This window comes from Passer domesticus, chromosome 4 (genome assembly GCF_036417665.1).
Source record: "Passer domesticus isolate bPasDom1 chromosome 4, bPasDom1.hap1, whole genome shotgun sequence".
Lineage (NCBI taxonomy): Eukaryota > Metazoa > Chordata > Aves > Passeriformes > Passeridae > Passer > Passer domesticus.
Window position 1 is genome coordinate 15377199 of NC_087477.1, and position 18787 is coordinate 15395985.

General features: G+C 47.4%; 1 long non-coding RNA gene across 24 annotated transcripts in view; it reads left to right on the forward strand.

The window, feature by feature from the left end:
• The window catches only part of LOC135298584 (uncharacterized), a 250881-nt gene that overhangs the window by 106435 nt on the left and 125659 nt on the right, over positions 1-18787 (forward strand). Inside the window, exon 1 of one of the 24 annotated variants that reach the window (XR_010360589.1) lies at positions 1963-2385. The exons of the other annotated variants lie outside the window; for them this stretch is intronic. This is a non-coding gene — a long non-coding RNA (uncharacterized LOC135298584). Of the gene's footprint in view, positions 1-1962; positions 2386-18787 lie in introns of those variants that run through there. 24 annotated transcript variants of the gene reach the window in all.

An 18787-nucleotide genomic window follows, 5' to 3' on the forward strand; every position in this document is an offset into this window, starting at 1 on the left:
GAGGGAGGTTGATTGCTCCCCATCTCTATGAACATGCAGGTCTCATTTACCTGGAGCAGGCTTTTCAGTGGGAACAGAGTCAGATCTACATTGTTGCCTCGTTACATTCCAATTAAAATGCAGCTTGAACCTAATGCTAGGTTGTTTATTAGTTGTGTAGAAGGCATTTTTCTTTCTGTGCCTTTAACCAGGATTTCACATTACAACCTCATCCAGAAGGACACAGGACTGAGAGCTGTGCGCAGCCCTGGAGCTGTGCTGCGGGCGGGGCTCTGGACCTGCACAGAGAGCAAGTGTGGTGCAAGTGCTCCCAACCCTGCCTTCTGCAGTGACAGGAGACTGGCCATGTCCCAGTTGGGGGTTCTCACCTTGGACCTTCAGCTGAAGATTCTTGAGGTTGGAGTTGAGTTTGCCATGACTTGGTTGCACAAAAACTCCTTTTTTACTTGTTTACACCTTTGTGTAGTGTTGGAAACACTTAGGAAGTGCAGGCTTTCAGGGTCTCTCAAAGAACACAGTTGTGTCTCCAGGGGTGCAGTGGGAACAGGACTGGAAATTTCTGGGTTTGCTTGCTTTCTGCTGTTTATGAATGTCTGGTATTTAATCATTGAGAGGAGAATTGGTGGAAAGGACTTCAGAGGAAGATGTTGTTAAGTGGAGCTCCATGCAGTGAAATGTCTGGTTTAACCCAGCTGGTGTGGCACGATGCGGAGTATCTTGTAAAGGTGTTGCTTGGGGCCAAAGGTGGCCCAGTCTGGGGTTTGTTTTGAGAGGGAATGGCTCACTGTCACATACTGCGCAGTAGGAAACCTTCTGCCTTGCAGCTCCCGAGTGATTTATTGGAGGTGTTTAGCCAAGGACTTAAATGGGTTAGTAGACTAGCACCTTCAGGGAAGTTGCTCTTTATAATTTAACTTTGAGAGAGCAGGTTATAGTGCTCTCAAACAGTCGTGTCAAAGACCCAGCAAAAATTAATGGCTCAGAACTAATGGCAGGCTTTCCAGGATGCTGCTCTGATTTATTGAGTGGTGCTAAGCTCCAGCATCCTTGTGTGGAGAGCACTTGCCTTCCTGTAAGGGGGCTAATATTACCTCAAGCTGTTGTCAGTTGACTTGGTGGATTGCTGAGATGCTGCTCCGGGTGTAGGTAGCTGGTGGTGATTACTCCGAAGCATTGAGGGAGCAGAAACCCTGGGGAAAGTCTGATGAGCTGCCTGGGAGGATGATGTTCCAGCCGTGTAAACAAACTCCTGCCGTCTCCTGGCCATAATGAGGACCAGGCCCCAGCGACAGAGCCCACTTTGCTCTGTGCTGCTGCATTGGAGCTGAGCAATTTGCAGGGGAAAGTGATTGGAGGCAGGCCCTGGGATGCACGTAATCCACTAATCACCACTCGGAGATTCCTGGTACTTGGGAACAGCAGGAGGGAATTGGCTTTTATGAGCTGAAGGAGACGCTGGCATATGTTGTTGAGGAGAGGGGGAGGAGGGACTGCTTAAATATTTATAGATTAAGGGTACATTGGGATCCCTTCTGTCTTCTTGTGTGCCTAGTTCCCCTACTTCCTCCTGGGGTTAGCAAGACACAGTCTCCTCAGCCTTGCATGTGGTTTAACTGGGAAGCATCCAGTCTTGAGTCTCCTTCCAGCCCTTGTGCTTGCACTGTTGGACTGGGTGCATGTGGAGCCTTGTCACCCCATCTCACTGGGCCGGCTCAGTCTTCCTCAGAAAATAACACAGCTGAAAATACTCAGGGCATGGCAACCTGGATTCTTATGGAAAGTGAGGGTGGAAGAGAAATAAAAACTAGGTTTAGTGGCAGGCAGAGAACAGCTTCCATCAGAAAGCTCGCTGTGACACCGTTCTACGTCTCTACCCCAGTCATCCCAGGCAGAACCTTCAGAGCGAAGCTGTGAGGATCCTTCCCACCCCTAATTTCAATATAAAGGTTTGTCTTCCTGCAAACCAAAATGCGGTGGCCTGTTCATTGGAAGACTTCTCCTTCAGTGATGACTTCTCATGTGTGAGTTCCTCTTTCCTAGAGGAGGGTGTGTCTCATGTTGTGCACAGTCACAGAGGAGCAGGTGACATAAGCTGTCATGTGCAGAGTGCTTTGCTCAGTCCTACCTATGGAACCTATGAGGGAGACAGGAAAGGGCAAGGAAGAAGGAGCCCTTGGCTACCTCCTCCTGTTCAGTTGGAGCCACCCAACGTGGGCACAGCAGTAAAGGAACAGTGCTCCATGCAGGAGCCTGAAGCTGGAGGAGATGCAGTGAGATCTATGTCGGTGAGCAAACTGCGTGGAGGAACCCTTCCTGTGTGGACAATGACTGTGGTACTGAACCTGAGGAGCTCTGTTCCCTTGCTCCAGCCTGGTGAAAGCTTCGGTAAGACTTTGGTTTGGGTTTTCCTGCTTTTGCTGTGCAGTAGTAAATTAGTTTCTCAGCAAGACACGCGTATTGTTCTCAAGCGCTGCTCTTTTCATCAGTGCTCCTGGAGGATATTTGAGGGGATAGAAATACCACAGCAGCCATTTCAGAGGTGCTGGCTGTGATTAGAATCACTCAGAGCCACCTCATGTGTTGCTAGTGCAGGCAGAGCTAAGCCCCGCGTGCTCATACCCCAAGTGCAGAGGCCTGTCTGCTGCACTCCTTCTCTGCTACGGGTAAAATACAGAGAGAGAGGCTTGGAGGAGTTCTGCCAGTTACCTGTTTTCACAAGATCCCACAAAGCTGTGAATAAGCTGTAGTTGGTGTTTGTAGAGCAAGATAACTTAGTTTTACATTTGTGCACATCTTCAAATCTCTTCGCTTGCATCATTGAACTGGTTCCATGTGCTGTTTGGCTATTTTGCAGGAGTTGGTGCATGAATATATTCTATCCTATCCAGGTTAACAGCTCTTTTAAGACCTGATAAAACCTGTACTTATATAAATTACATATTAAATGGCTTAATATTGCATATTAAATTGCATAAATCAGTTCTAATTAGTTAAAACTGTTGCTGTAATGAAGGTCTACCCCTCAAATCCAGTGTTGTGCACCAGTCCTTGACTATCCCTGTGCAGCTGGCCTGAATGCTTCCAGGCAGCTCGGCTGATGTGCTGAAGGGACTGCTGGAAACAGCAGCACCCACTGCATTTTGGAAGGGTTCCAGAATAATCCCGGACAGCGCAAGTATGACAGTATGCAGCCCCCTGTGGCTCCGTGATGGAGCTGAGGTGGTTCTTCTCATGGTTGTGGCTTTGGTGATGCATCTGGAGGCACAGAGGTAGTGGGCCGCAGGAATGTTACCTTTGGCTTTGTGAGTGTAGAAGAGCTGCTGCTGAGGACCTGCTAGAGCAGGTTAAGGAGTGGTTCTGTCCAGCTGCAACATAAATCCTTCATAAGTGAATTCTAAGCCTGGTGCAGCTTTAATGTTGTGTTCAAGGGAATTGTTTACAGCCCATGCTCCATCTGTGATGTCTGTTCTGGCAAATTCTGGCCTGAGTTGCTTCACTGGCTGGCAAGTCTGGAGCTGTTACCTGGAATCTGGAGATACGTGCACCATTCAGTCATCCAGCCTCCCAGGACACTACCCTTTCACTGGGGCTGTGCTGCTGTGGCTTTGCCAGTGGAAATACTGGAGCCCTGTCTGGAACTAGTAGCCAGTGCACTTCTTGTATTTAGCCAATGGTGTCACTGCTGCTCCACAAGATGGGTGTTTTCCTATGGATTTGAGGAAGACACAGTCAGTGGCGCTCAGCGTTCCAGGGGCCGGTGGCTTCTGTGCTCCCCAAGAAGGAATCTGGGCAGCTGAAGGGAGCCCTGAAGAACTGGGAGAAGAGTGGGTACTTTGTTTTCACTTAAAGCTTTCAAGATGGGTGTGAGAGTAGATTTGGTGGGTTTACTGAGTATGGCAACTTGGACATCCCTGGGGTTGTTGGAGCTCCCAGCACCGCCACAGAGAAAGCAGAAATGAACCCAGAGAAGCCCTCAGACTTTGCTGATGAACTTTGGAGAGCCTCAGGCTTGTCCTGTCCTGGTTTGCCAGTGCCGGTTCGCTGTTTAAGTGGAAGCTGTTGTTGCTCCGACGGCTTTTGATATCCGGGACGCTGTGTTGCTCCTGACAGAGAGCTGACAGTGTGTCGGCAGCGTGTGTGCCGGCTTTGACGGAACTGCCAACGCATGCAGCTCATATTCTTTATAAATACCAGCTATGGGTCCAACAATAGGATGGCACCCTGCAGTGAGGTCAGAGCTGAGGAGAAAACACCAATCCACTCCTGTTGTAGGGGGAGAAAGGGAAAATCCTGTAAACTAATTAGCTCATTTGGCTCAGATGTCATTTCTGATCAAGCCACTTAGTGCTGCTCTCAGTGGCAGATTGGATGTCTTCTGCATTAAATGCCATTCAGCCAGACCCAAAAGTGTCTGGGGCACCTGTCATCTGCTTTGTGGGGATGCTGGGGACACGATTAACGATGGCAGAGAAACTTCCTCAGATTTAGTTCAGCCACCAGAGTTGGGTTTGTTCTGTCAAAGGGCATTTCAGCACGGTAGACCAGATGTCAATGAGCTTCAGGGTTTTGTCTTGTGCCTGCTTACTGGGAATTCCCAGGGAACAACCTTTGTCCGAGAGGCAAAACTCACAGAAGAGCATGAGGGTATGGTTTGAACTGTGCCAGTAGATCTTGGACTCATCCTTACCACATTCCCAGGAGCCAAGAAGCAGCTCCATCAGTGTGGGGCAAGGAGGCTGCACGATGCAGGACAGGAATTAAGTCCCTAAAACTGTGGTTTCTGTGCTGCAGTGATCATTAAAAGGGACTGATAAACAAGGAGGATGTGCTTTGAACAATGAATAAATAAAATCCTCACTAGTGACTTATATATCACTCAGGGCATTTGTGTGATTCAAGTGTGTTGACATTTGACTTGGAGTGATATAGTATAAAACCATGTGGTTCAATTCTTGCATTTTTCTCACCTCTATACTGAGGAACCATTTCTCCTTCCAGTTTTTTTTTTTTTTTTTTTTTCACTGTTCTCAGTGAAAAAGGGTTAAGAGAACAGGCAAAAATAAATGATCAGGTGAGAGGCGTTATTTGGCCTCTGGTCTGAGGTGTTTTATTTTCATTTCAGTAGTTATTATGGCTTGCAGGTAGGTTGGCATGTGTGCTTAAAAGAGCACGTGAGGCATGGGGTCACTCCACCCAGAAGTCAGTAGTTGTTTTATCGTGATAGAGGAACAATTTGGAAAGAATAGCACAGAGATGAATTTCTCAGAAAGATGCTGAGGAGACCAGCTACAGACTGATGCAGTGTTTGCCTAACCACTGTTGCATGTTTGTACCAGTGCTTCTGTGGTAGCTGCAGATGGAGGAGCACTGGAATGATGACATCCCACTAAAGGCAGGAGAATCCCTGCAGAAGTTGGTCAAAATCTGGGAAGCTCTTCTTGTCCCCTGTTTGAGTAGCCTTAAGCTTTCCCAAAGGTTTCTCAGAGAACTTAGAAAAGGAATATGTGATTTCCCTCTCTAAAGGCCCAAGTGTGTGTAAAACAGCCTCATGACAAAGCCTCCATGTGCAATTGGTGATGGGTGTGACAGCAAGCGTGGGGTGTTGTGCAAGGGAACAGAGGGCCAAAGTTCTTCAGTGGTGTAAATTTGGCATCGTTCCAGTGATGCCAGAGGTGTTAGTGCTGGCTTATACTAACTGAAAATATGGTCCAGTTGATGTTCATGAGAGAAAAGTATCATGAGCCCAGTGTTTTCCATTGTATTGTACTTTGTCATGGTTTCATACCTGTGAAAAATGACACAGGATCGAAATGGAGGTTCGTAGGGATGGATACACGGCCACAAGTGCAGAGCTCTGGAGAGAGAAGCCTGGTGGTATCTCGGCTACCATTTTTCCCAGAGGTAACTGCATATTGGTGGGTCCGGGCTGAAGCACAAGTTCATGGCGGTGTATATTCCCTGTCTGTCTTTGGGTAATTACAGTAACAGTATCTTGCGTACCAAAGATAATCTGTACTGGAAGCAGCGTCTGCGGGAGTGGTTAAGGATAAATATGACAAGAATGTCGTTGCTTGAGTGACAAACTCAGTGAGCTTTGTTTGACAGTGTCATGTCAGATCCCACGCTAGGATAAAATATGTGTAACTTGTGTCTTCATAAACATATGGTACGTGTAGTGGGTAAGGTGATTTTCTGACACGTCTACCTGTGGTGCGCTTTAGTAACGCGTGGTGGAAGTATTGGAAATGTACTTGCTTGTGGTCTCTGCAGACTCTGCAAAAGACAAGTACCACTTTTCTAACCCTCTTAATTCAGATTTTGGATTCAGAAAGAGGAACAAGACTATTTTCTGCTTATCCAGTTCTTCTCTGTGGCTGACTGATCATCCCTGATGAAATTGCTTGTGTTTTCCTGCTGCGAATACTGGAACTGGCCGAGCATGGGTCAGCAGAGGGTTGGGGTGCATTATAGTCGGGGGAGAACTTGAATTTAACTTGATCATTATGGCTGCAAGATGTTGGGCTGCACGTCGGGAAGATATCCCTTCCTGGCACTCAGGTGCAGCTTTGGTGGTAGATGGCACTAGGAGAGGTGACTGGGAAACAGCCAGCAGCAGTTTCTGAGCTTACCGGGAATAACTGTGCTGGTGGTCAGGGCATCAGAGAAGGGCTTTTTGAACAGGGTGCGGTTGGCAACCTCTGGTGTCTGTAGGACTGGAAAGGCAGGGTCTGCTGCCAAACACCAAGATCTGACCTCTGGCAGTTACTGGGCCGTGGTTTTTTTTTTGAAAAATAGAGAGGGAGGTTTGCATCTCAATATTAGAGTGGTCGAGCATAATACAGTGAGAAAGGTGTCAGGATGCATTTCATCTAATACAACAGGATGCTGTAGGCAACACTTTGAAATTTGTTGAAAAGCAGGTGACAGCCACCCATGTAAAGAATCTCACTTCCCTGAAGTGTGTTTTGCTGGGCTGTTGCTATTAATTTTACAGGCTCTACCTGTGAGTGGGGCGTGAATGAGTGAAGCTGTTGGTACCCAGAGCCACCTTGGCCTTGGAGGTTCTTGGGCTGGTTAAACATATTCCATGTAATCCACTTAATTCCATGCATGAGCTTGTTAGAACTGCCAGCAAAAGCAGACCAAGGATGTGCTCAGAGGTGTGTGTGGAGAACAAACTGTGGTGAATTACCATGGTGTGTTACTGTTCTTCGAAGTTCAGAGGCAGCTTTAATTCCAATCTGATTAGAAGAGTTGCTGCTGGATCTTAGTATAAATCAAGTCAGGTGTGGCAGGAAGCATCCAGTTGGAACAATCAGCCATAGGACAGCAGAGTATCCGAGGTGTACTGCTGGGCTGGCAGCCTCACCCCTCAGGCCGAGCTGGGGTTCTGTGGGAGAAGTCACATTGCAACTCTCCACATTTCTATCATTGCTTGGTTTTCTATCTCCATGTCACAGTGAAGGGATGTGGAGTACAGGCGGAAGTAGAAGAATTGCTCAGGTGCTGATCATGTTCAGCACTGCACATAGGTCAGGCATGTGCGAACACATTGCTCCCTGCTGCCTGGGTCTTAGCAAGAAGTGATAGCACATCCGTTCCCGAAAACTGTGTGGAGTAGTGGATGTTTTGTGGTGTGTCAGCCTCTCCTGTACAAGCCAAGCACAGTGACTGCTACTCAAGAGGCTTCAGAAAGGGCTGGTTTAGGACTTGGAAAGGCCAAACAAAGCTCAACTCCTCACTCACATTCCATTCTCATCACCATTGAGTTGCAATTCTGAGTTCCTTTATGCAAATTCCAGAAGCAGTAACAAGTGAAGTCACTGAGAAGGAAGCTGTGTGTTCAACATCAGCTTCTCCTCTCGTTGTTGGTGTAACCCTTGTGCTTTGTCCTGTCATGCCGTTGAGTTTGTAGGGGTCCAGGGACTTCATTTACTGTGTTTGTGTAGCCTCTCTGCTAGAAGTAAGGCACTCTGTTTGTGCTGGCTCATCTAATGAACCTCCACAGTTCAAGAGTATTATTCCTGCAGAGAGAGAATTTGCTTTGTAGCCTGGAATGTGTCAGAGGTGTCTGAAGCCCCACTATGAGCTGTTCAGGTAAGTAGAAAGTAGCCAGAGATGCCTGTCAGATTCGTGAACTGCCTCAGTATTGCTGCATGTTGTGCCCGTTTGTCTATTCTAAATGGAGAAGTAGTTGATGAGGTGGTTGCTGAGATGATTGAACCGTGTACCATGCCTCCATCTACTCTTCTTCCACTTTCTGAATGCTCAGTGCAAGGTTCACCACCCTCTTGCTCTTGAGTTTTGGGTACAAGTGGGCAGTATCAGAGAAGCTAATGCCTCACTGGAGCACTCATGGAAATCTAGATCTGTGAGTGGGCTGGAAATTCTGTCCCTTGGTACTGTTGGTAATCAAGGTAATGAAATGAACCCAAATCACTGCATTTGAGACCAGGCCAGGATGTGTCCATCCCTAGTGGTGTGTGTGCCAAGCACCATGATTTCCATGCTCCAGGCCTGGAATGCAGCTGTCACTCTCCAGTGTGAAGAACAGAAAATTTAATTTGTTGGGTGGAAAGAGTTAAATGAACTTTAACTGAAAAGCTCTATCTCTCCCTCTCAGGGTAGAAAATAGCCAAGGGCAACAGTGGATGACTAATGTGTAGAATATTGCAATTAGTATAGCAAGGTACTTACAGGGATCAAATTAAAAAATTCATTAACGTACGCACTTAATTAAGAAACACTTTTCGGTTTACATGATAAATTATGACACCTATTAAATCTTCTAGTACAAGCTGTAATGGTTTCTTTGCTCCTGGGCAGAGAACTATTGCCTTTGAGGTCCCCCGAGCTCCCCCAAGGATCACGGCAGTGGTTCCTTGGGTGTCACAAACAACGCTGGTCCTTGGGAGGCGCAGGCCCAGCTTTGCTGGAACTCACTGAAAGTCAAAGAATGAGCGGGGGGATGAGAGGTGCAGAATGCATGATCAGGTGAACGAGGGATGACCTTGAGAGTAAAGAAAGGACCAAGAGAGCCAAGTGCTGAGGAGGGTCCCAGCCAGGCAGCAGGACCCAGTGAGGAGCTGCTCCATGGACCTGTCCCTGTGTGACTGGGCTCGAGTCTGCCATCCTGGCTGGTGATGTCAGGAGTATGGGAGAGTTTCCCAAGGCAGGAGCCTCAGCTGCACCTGCCCCTTCCTCCTTTGCAGTTTTGGGGCACAGTGACACTGGGGTGGGAACTGGACTGTTGTGCTGCACTGAGAATGTGATGGATCAAAGGGACATTTAGGGAACTTTTTTGCATTCTGAAATAGAGCAAACTTGCAATTCCCAAGGCACCTGTTACTGTAATTTGAGGGGGAAATCCAACTCATGGAAACCTGTATTTTGGCTTTATTGTTATACAGCTTTGAAGTAAATCCAGAGTACTAGTTTAAAGCAAACTGAGAGCACTCTGATCTTTAGGAGAAGGGCGTTTTCCGCTTGATTTTCGTAAACCTTCTGGGTTTTTACTTTTGATTAGTCTGTGCTTTGCTCATCCAAGATTTCTCTCTTGCGTTGGCCAGAGGAGAGTGCATTGTTTGCAATGTGGGCTGACCCTGGGGACACTGGAGGCTGGTACCCAGGGATCTGGGGAGCTACTCCAGAGTTGTCAGGTTGTCAGGTCTGTCCTAGCAGAGATGTCTTTCATGCTTTTCTTAGTTATTCCAAAACCTGTCAGGTAGATGTAGTTGCCTCCTGTAGCTGCTGTTCTATTTATTTGCTTTTAGTTTCACTTGGCCTGTAATCTTCTCTTGTTTTCAGCTCTGTACAGTAATAGGCAAGGAGCACTTATGCAGCCAGGTGAGCATGAAACCGTGGTCCAGATGTGGAATTCCATGCGTGCTCTGATGCTTTGCAAAATCATTTTGGATTCCTGAGCAAAACCTGTAAGAACTTAGATGCCTTCAGTCTTCTTCTCTGAACACCTCACACTGCTTAGGTGCATCTTAAGTGTGCTTGGTGTCTAGCATCTTTCTAGCATTTCAGGCACTTCAAGTGCCCATGTTACAGTTTCAGCCTCACGTGCTTTCATAATCTGTGTGTTTCATTTTCAGGTTCTAAAACTCTTGAATATCAGACTTTGCTTATTGTCCAGAATGCTTCAGTCAGCCTGAGCCTGTGTTGTGCTGCCAGGGCCTTTCTGGGAGTGGAAACCATCTTTCTTGCAGACTTATGTGGATTTTTTCATAAATGAGTTTGAGTTTTGAATAAGGTTGATGAAATGCCCTCAGTTTATTAACCAGAGCAGTTCTAAGTAGTCTGAAGATTTACTGTTCATTAGCAAATGTTTGAGTAAACCTGAAATGAGAACAGGGCAGGAGAAGCAGGAATGATGGCTTAATTGTTACAGGCACATAAATAGAGCTGAAAATGGAGGTGTTTCTCAAGCCCCTAAGTGCCTTGGCTTTGTGGTGGAGCTGGGCAGGTTGGATACAGCTGGGCCGTGTCTCACGTGTGCAGCACTTCAAGTGGAGACACGAGACTTTGATGCTTTTTGTATTGGTTGTTTACTTGCTGGTGGAGTATTGATTGTTCTCCTTCGCTCTTGGCAAGCTCTGGGCTGGTAGTAGGTTTTCTACTTGCATCTTCTGTCTGGCATTCCCAGAGATGAACCCTGACCTGACCTGGAATACCTTTGGGAAGCCATGGGACAGTTCCAGGTCAGTGGCAGGGGGACAGGGCTCTGCTGTCCTCAGGAGCACCTTTGCACTCTCCGTGCACCCCTCCTGCCAGGGCAGGATCAGGATTCCGTTGAGCACTTTCACAGAGGTCTGCCCTTTCCTTTAATTATACAGAGTGCAGTAATCTCTAGCATTCACAGTATTTTATCAACAGTGACAGGCCTGCATAAATAAATAAAAATCTTACTTTATGCAGTGAAATATCTTGTTGCTTTTTAATAAATCAATAACTGGAGGTGACATGAGAAAAGCATCTTGAAAACAATTTCTGAGGTGATATGGAAGGCACTAGATGATCTGAAACAGTGATTTTCTTTGCAGATTGTTTGGTTTGAAAGGAGTTCCCTGCTGAGTTCTCCAGAACAGCCTAGAATGGCTGCTAATCACTTGGTTTGTCAGCATTTACAGCCTTAGATCTTCCTTGAAGTGCACGAGGTGCATTACATGTTCAAGAACTAGCAGTAAAAATCACTACCAAATAAATATTCTGGTCCCATTTCAGCTGACTGCATGTTTGTGTTTATGACAGAGGGGCAGGGTTGTTCTGAGCAGGGAAGAAACAGCTCAGATTTCTCACTGCAGTTTTGCACTCCTCAGGGGTTTTTCTCAGAGTGCCAGCACTCGTGTGCACGCTACCTGTGATCCCGTGTGAGAGCTGTGGTACAAAGTACCCGTGTGAGTCCTTTACTGGTGATCAGGTGAAGCTCTGCCCAGAAGCCAGGGCTTTCTGAACCTGCCTGGAGCTGTCAGGCTCTGGAGCGGGCAGACCCCAAATGGTGAAAGGAAGACCTGGGCAGCATCACACCATGGTTTCTTCTGACATTTCTCTCTTTCCATGTCCCTCAGAGAGGGTACACAGTGAATGCTGTTGCGTGGACCCGTGCACCTGATCCAGCTGAGCTCAGCCTCGCCCCAAGTGTGCGGCAGGACCTGTGCCTGAGGTGTTACCTCCAAGGGGCTGCTGTCCGGTGCTGTGCAGTGGGAACTTGGGCTCAGGTGTGCTGTGCTCGGGGCGAGGGCTCCTGCAGGGCTTTGTTGGAAGGGTTCTGGGGTACCCTGGGATGCTGAGCCCAAGGGGGACTTTTCAAAGAGCTCATTGCTCTGTTTGGAATGGCAGTTTCTCCTGTTAGGAATCTTCCTGGAACACAGGGACATGTGAAAAGTCTACATGCATTGGCCTGCAGGGACCATTCAGCAGAGAATGAAGCGAATTTCTTCAATACTCAGTGTGCACAGTCACACAGACTGAGCATGTGGTGCCTCAGTTGCTGTTCTGCAGGTGTGCAATGCCTTGGTTATGTCGGTGTGACATTTTTCTGTCCTTTACTGAAAGTGCAGATTTTGGTGTGGGTCTGAGCAGCTCCTGCCAAAGGGAGCACTGAGGACTTGAGAGCTCCTGTGGTAATGGGGGACTTGGGCCTGGAGGGTGTCCCCTTCCCAGCCATGGTAATCTACACGTGACTGTGTCCCCTGCTCACCGAAACAGGCTTTGGAAATGTGCCCAGAGCCCTGATCCAGAGGGGCTTTAGAGGCTGCTGAGCTCTTCCATTCCCTCTGATGGTTGTGATGTCCTCACCTGATGGGAATGGCTGTGAGTGTGCTGCTGGTGCCGTGCGCAGTCCTGCCCTTGTCACTGTCATGTGCCACACCAGGGAGCATTCACCACAAACACCAGGAATCCATTCCTGCTTGTCTCTGTTGCTGTCAGCTCCTTCTAACCTTCATTGGATTTCTCCCTGTCTCTCCTCTCTGGTTTGTTTCCTTCATCTCGTATGCACTGGCATGGAATACTGATGAGGAAATATTTGGTCTAAAGCCAGCTAGTCAATTTTGGTTAATTAATTGGAATGGTGATTGGCAAAACCCCAGCCCAAATTTTTGTAGGTAATTTATAGCCTAGGTAATCGTTTACTCGTGGATAATTATCTCTACCTGTAGGTAGCAGAAGGTAATGGTTATGGAGATCCAGATGCATCCCTAACAAACGCTGGCTGAGGAAATTGCAAACACTTAGTCTGAGTTATCTATTTAATTACTAGAGCTGTGCACTAACCCCATCCTTCTTGGATTCCTGCACCTCGGGCCAGGTGAGCAGAAGTAAGGGGGAAATTATTTACTCTTCCTGGGAAGTCAATATTCCTGTCTGGGCTTGCCTGTTAGCTAGCACAGATGTGCTGGCTCCTGGGATGTCCTGGTTTGCTTCGTATGAGGCAGCAATAAATCCCTGCAGCTCTGCAGGGTGTGTGAAGCAGCAGATGAAGGGTGATGGGAGAGAACGGAGTCCTTTGGGTTGTAACCTCTCATGGGGTGCAGATCATGTTCTTGGCTAATCCAGGTGTGAGTGTGGGACAGCCTTTGGCTAGGTGCTTGACTCTTGGAAAGGGATGAGCTCATCGAGCAGGGGCATGGGGCACCTGCCCTAGAGCTCCCTGGTGCCAGAGTGCCAGCCCATGCAGATGTTTCTGCAGTGCTCGTGGGCCAGGAACACTGTGTCTTGGTGTGTAGCACTCTTGGACCTGCTTGCAGTGTCACATTCTGCTCTGCAAATGACTTCCTCTTACCACAGACATAGGAGGTTTATTTTGGAGGGTCATGCCACTTTGGTGTCACTCTCTACAGGACAGGGGATGTCTTTTGTCTGCAGTGACAGTGCTGTGCCCTCTCTTGCAGACGAGAGAGAGGAACGTGTCATCTCTTGCTTTGGCACTACTGGAAAATTTCTGTTGCTGTGTTCAAGTGTTTGAAATCCCCCTCTGTTACAGACATACCAGAGTTTGGAACAAAGGAGCAGCATATCCCAGTGCATGCTCACTACTTAAATGTGACAGCTACACGAGAGGAAGACCAACCAACTGCTGGGATTCCAGACAGCTGTTCCCTTCCTCTGTGAAGGGGCTGGACCTGTTTCTTTGTTTGCCTGAAGCTGCTTGTTGTGCCTGTGGAATCTGCTCAAGTTCCTGTTCCTTGCTGCAGTGTGAAGCAGAGCCCCAGTACCATCCTGCTGCAGCAGTGGGCTTAAGGGTTGTTTTTTCCCTTGTAAAATCCTTTGAGTACATGGTGTCATTCCCAGAAGGGAGCAGGCTGGATGGCGACATGCCTTGGAATAAGAAGCAGGTCTCCATGCTGTCAGTCTAATTTTGCATTAGTGACAGTATGATTTTCAGCTCTGCCCCTCAAGAAGAGAGCAGAGGCTTCTCCAAAAAGAGGAGAGAAAACCCTTCCATTTTGCCTAGCAACAGAGCAATATCTCAGTTTTGAAAACCAGATTTTACGATTTGTGTTGGGTTTTTAGCACGCTGGCTTTTCAGTTTGGCTGCCTTGCTGAGGGGGGTCAGAAGGGAGCCCAGGGGCTGCGTGCTCCGGTTGGGATGAGGACTGATACTGCCCCCCAAGCTGTGTCACACCTTCCAGATCTCCTTTGGTGCTCAGGGAATATCCCCCACCGGCCCCTCCAGGCCCAGTGCAAGGCTGGGCTGTGTCAGCAGTGACCCAGCAGTGCTGCTGGGCCCCCAGAGCCCTTGGGATCACACACAGAGAGTACCACCAAGACTGAGCAAACAGATTGACATCCAGGGTTTGGTACAGCCAATGGGATTTATATGGATTTATACCAGGCACCAAGTTGGGTCTATAGGAAAGCTGCTGGTTTGAGGGGATTGCATATGGCCCAGGAGAGCAAGGAGAATGGGAAACATATGCTTGGCACCCACAGGTACTGCAGAACCAAGTGAGTGTGAATTGCTAAAGCGTAGTTTACATAATCTGGTCAATAATATGCACAGATGGAGCCTGAATGTATCGCATGAATCAGGAGATGCTGAGTGCTGTAAGGGATGGCACAGCAGCAAACTGGAACTTTGAGGGTAAATTGAGAAATTATTTTCTATTCACTAGAGCAGAGGGTAAAAAAACCCAATGGAATTAGGAGGTGTTTGCTGTGGACAGCAGTGCTGGTCACTGATGTGTATGAAATGGGTCATGTTGGGAAATGCTGGTATAAAACCAGTTGGGGTGGGCACTGTGCCCGGTCTGCAGAATTCCCTCACACTGCCTGTGGACTTGAGTGGTTAGGGGGTTTCAGTTGACAGAAATGGTGCTTGCAGGTACATTTGTATGGATAGGAGTTCTTCTGTCCCTTTATCTCCCAGTCAATTTTGGTGAACTTTGAGTTAGAGCAGGGCTCTTTCCTTGGTATTGCTGATCCCAAATTTGCTTTGCTCAGCTTGAAGGTGTTTCTTGTCAGGGTTGGCCTGTGATGTCACCTGGATGGAAGGCAAAAATGTGTGTTAAGGCTTGGACTAGAGCCATGAGAAACACATTTCCCCCAGTTGTTCTGGACACCTGTGCTTTTGCCAGTAGAACAGTCAGATGCGCAGCGGATAAGTGAAAGGTGCTTTTGGGGCAGAGAACCTTTAACTTGAAGCAGTGTTTTGCTGCTTGCTCTGTTAGTGATTCACAGTAGTGTGGGTGACAAGGATCAGCTCCAGCCCGGTGGGTGGAAAGGACTGTTGGGCACCAGCGCAGGAACCACTGGTATGTTTGTGGTGTGTGGAGGGTCAGGAGTCCATCTCAAATTGAAGCAGGAGACTTTATGTGTGCAGTTCCTTGCTAACATCTCAGCAGAGATGGAAGTTGGCACATATAGACTCTTTGCTTGGATCTTTTGTTTTTATATGCTTTGCCAAAATTTAGTTTGGCTATTTTCATTTTATGTAAGTGTGAAAAATGTTATCTGTTTAAGTTGCTTCTTTGCACTTGTATGAATAAAAAATGGCTTTAATTAAATTAGGGAAGAGCTTTGACAAGTGATTTGTCTATAATACGTACTTATGGTTTGTGGCATTTCAGAGAATAAATAACCAAGATGTTGAGGCTTAAACATTGGCTGCTGCACATGTTCTGTCATTCCTTCATGGAGAGAGAAGTGGTTTTGAGTGTGGATTTAGGTCCCCATCCTGCAGATCTTGCATGTTAGGTCTCCCCTTTCCTTCAGAGATAAGGAAGGTGCCTGTCAATGACATGGGGAGGAAATTGAGCTGAAAGCAGCCCAAAGGCAATGCTGGGCAAGGCTGAGATTGCAGCTCTGTGGTCCTGCAGGAGAATCAACAGCAGTAGGAAACTCGGTGAGCTCTGTCATGGATTTGACATGCAAATAAAGCCAAATAACCTTCAGAAGGTTGGAAGGAATTGCAACTTGGGAGAGACTTTGCCACAGTCCCAGTGGCACATCAGGTGTAGGGAGACAGGAAAGTAGGTGATTGGAGGGTTGGGGGAGGAGAGGAGGGGGATTCAGAAAAAAAGGCAATGGATTAATAATACCCAGCTCAAAAGAGAGCTTCTGAAGAAAACTACCTTCCAGGATTATTGCTCGTGATGGGATTTTTGCTTTGCCTTCTTTAGCATTTGCTTTACTTGGAAAAGACCAGAAAGCTAGGAGAACAGAAGGATCAGATCGCCTCACCCTGTTGTTTTAGTGGCTGCATTGGCATCGGGGGCATCAGCAAGTCTCAGCTCTGGGCACAGAGGAGCCGAGGCAAGGTGACCTGTCCAGCCGAGCTCGGCTGTGTGGCCGGCCGAGAGCCTCCGACCCGGGCTGTGCATGGAGCAGCTTTGGCGGGCCCGGGCCTCTGTGGTCTCTGTCAGCTGCAGCTCTGCTGGGGCACAGCCCACCCTTTTATTTATTTGTAGTTTTTCTCCCTGACTCTTTGACACCCACCACCTCCCTGCCAGCCTGGTGTGGCTGATCAAGCTGTTCAAACAACTGGAAGACATCAGAAGTTAAACACTCATTATTTTAATTTGATGCTAATCATGTGTTAATGAGACTAATCCTTGCAATGATTCAGGTAATTTGCTTAATGGCTGCCCAGAGTACAGATTACAGCAATCAGTCACATCTGATAAGATGTCTGTTGTGGAGGAGCCTGTCAGGCTGTCAGGTGAATGAGGTGGGAAAAGACTAAGGAGCAAGATCTGATCTGGTGTAAGTCAGGAACCTTCCTGTTGGGAAGGGCATAGAAGAGGCAAATCCCTCTGCACAGCCAGTTTGTGGCAGCCAGGGAAAAGCACCTCAAATCTCTGTGCTTCAGGGCTGTTCCATCGGGGATCTGGTCCTTGGTCCTCCCCTGTCTGGAGAAGGACTCACAGAGCCATGTGCATTGGACACTCTGTTCTTGAGGTAGTTGGGGTCATGTCAGAGCCTTCAGGTGTAAGCGACACCCAACTGATCCCATGGGGTAGTCCTCTACCATAATTACAAGCCTGTGTCTCGGTTATTTTCTTTGTGGCGGATCACTTCAGCGTGGCTTCTGTTGGCAGTGAAGCTGAGGTAGCTCTGGAAAGCTGCTCATAGCCACCTGTGTTCAGCAGATCTTGGCTGGACAAAGTGAGGTTCAACAGAAATACTTACCTGGGGTGTAAAAACAGTTGTAATTTTGAGAGAGCCAAGCCTGGATTTAAATGAGAGGGTGCAGGTACCCAGTAGTGCTGTTGGTGGGATGATGCTTGGCTGCTTGTTAGCACAGCCCCAGTCCCTGCAGCCAGTTAATCCTAAACCTCCACTTTCCAGGCCTCAGCACCTGCCCCTTCAGAGCTGCACTGGCTCAATCCAACTGGAGACAATCTCTCATGTGGGAGATGTGAGCCCAACAGCTACCTCTGAACTAGGGCTTGGGGTTTGCTCTGTGACCCCCAGCAGCAGGATATTGTGTAATTCCCAAAATAAAGAATATCGTAGCTTTTTAAAACCTAGGTTGAAACCATTCATCGTGTTCCTGTCTGCAGACTCAGAAATGGGAAAGTGTCTTTGGCTTGTCTTCATGATGCGTGGCAGAAATTACTGTTTGTTCAGTGGTATTTGGATTCCGCCATTTGTGGCAAAATATGCTGGGATTTAATCAATTTGCATCTCTGCTTAAGGCCCAAATTGTTACAGGCTTTAGGGGGATGACATTGTCCTAAAGCACTCATTTAATGATTTAGAGCAAACAGATGGTTTTATTTTTTCCCATTAGAACCTTTCAGCTTTTCTAGTTACATAGAGATATAATTATTATCTCTCCCTTTGATTAAAATGCACAGTATTAATGCCTTACTCTGTCGGGTTCCAATTGCATTAGTTCTCTGTGGGTTTATTAAGTGCTGTTGAGTTGACATCCTGTCCAACACACTGTGCTGCACGAGTCTCTGGGAATCAGCTGACAGGGAATACCAGGCACTTGGCATCCTGGCAGGGCTGGCAATGTTTGGGGTGTTAGAGCAGGAGGCTGGGCTGGGCTGGCTGCAGGCAGGAGCTGTGTCCTGTGCAGGAGGGTTGGTGGCCCGCAGTAGCTGGTGATGGTGGCTGCTGTGACACAGGGCTGTGTAGCCTGGGTTGGAAGGTGGAGGAGGTTCCGTCCTTCTGGAGAGGGACACAATAGCAAAGTGCTGAGCACACAGAAATTGGGATGGGAATTAAGCAGGAAATTGTTATGGTCTTGAATATTGGTTTTTATTTTTTCAACTGATGGCTGAAGAGAAATGTTAATTCTGTGTCATAGTGGGTGGAGCTGAGGCATGAAAATCTTTTTAACAGCTCAGAGGTTTTGGCTTAGGAACGCTGTGCAGGAACATCAGCACTGGGACACATGCAAAAAAAGCCCATATGGTTTATTTACAGTGTGTGATGAGTGAGTGGCAGTCTGTTTGTATGTTTTATGTCTCGTGCTGGGTAGTTTTATATGTTGGTCACTCAGTGATCACTTGACCTGTCATTTTTCAGTTATTTGTGAGCACTTTAGGTTTATCAATTACTTTCCCAGGCTATAAGTTACCTTTTTTGAGAGCATAATTTGTTTATAATATATGTTTTAACAGCATGATTTGTTTCATGTTTGTAATTAATTTTGAGCTTTGAGACTAAAATTGCATGAGAAATCGTTATGGAGAGAGCTATTACCTCAAATATTGCTGCTAAGGACTCGTAATATACTGGGACTCTGTCTCTTTTATTACTGACTTGATTTTAGTGGCCTTGGAACTGGGATTTAGGATGTTGCTGTGGTGTTAGTGGTTTCCCCTCC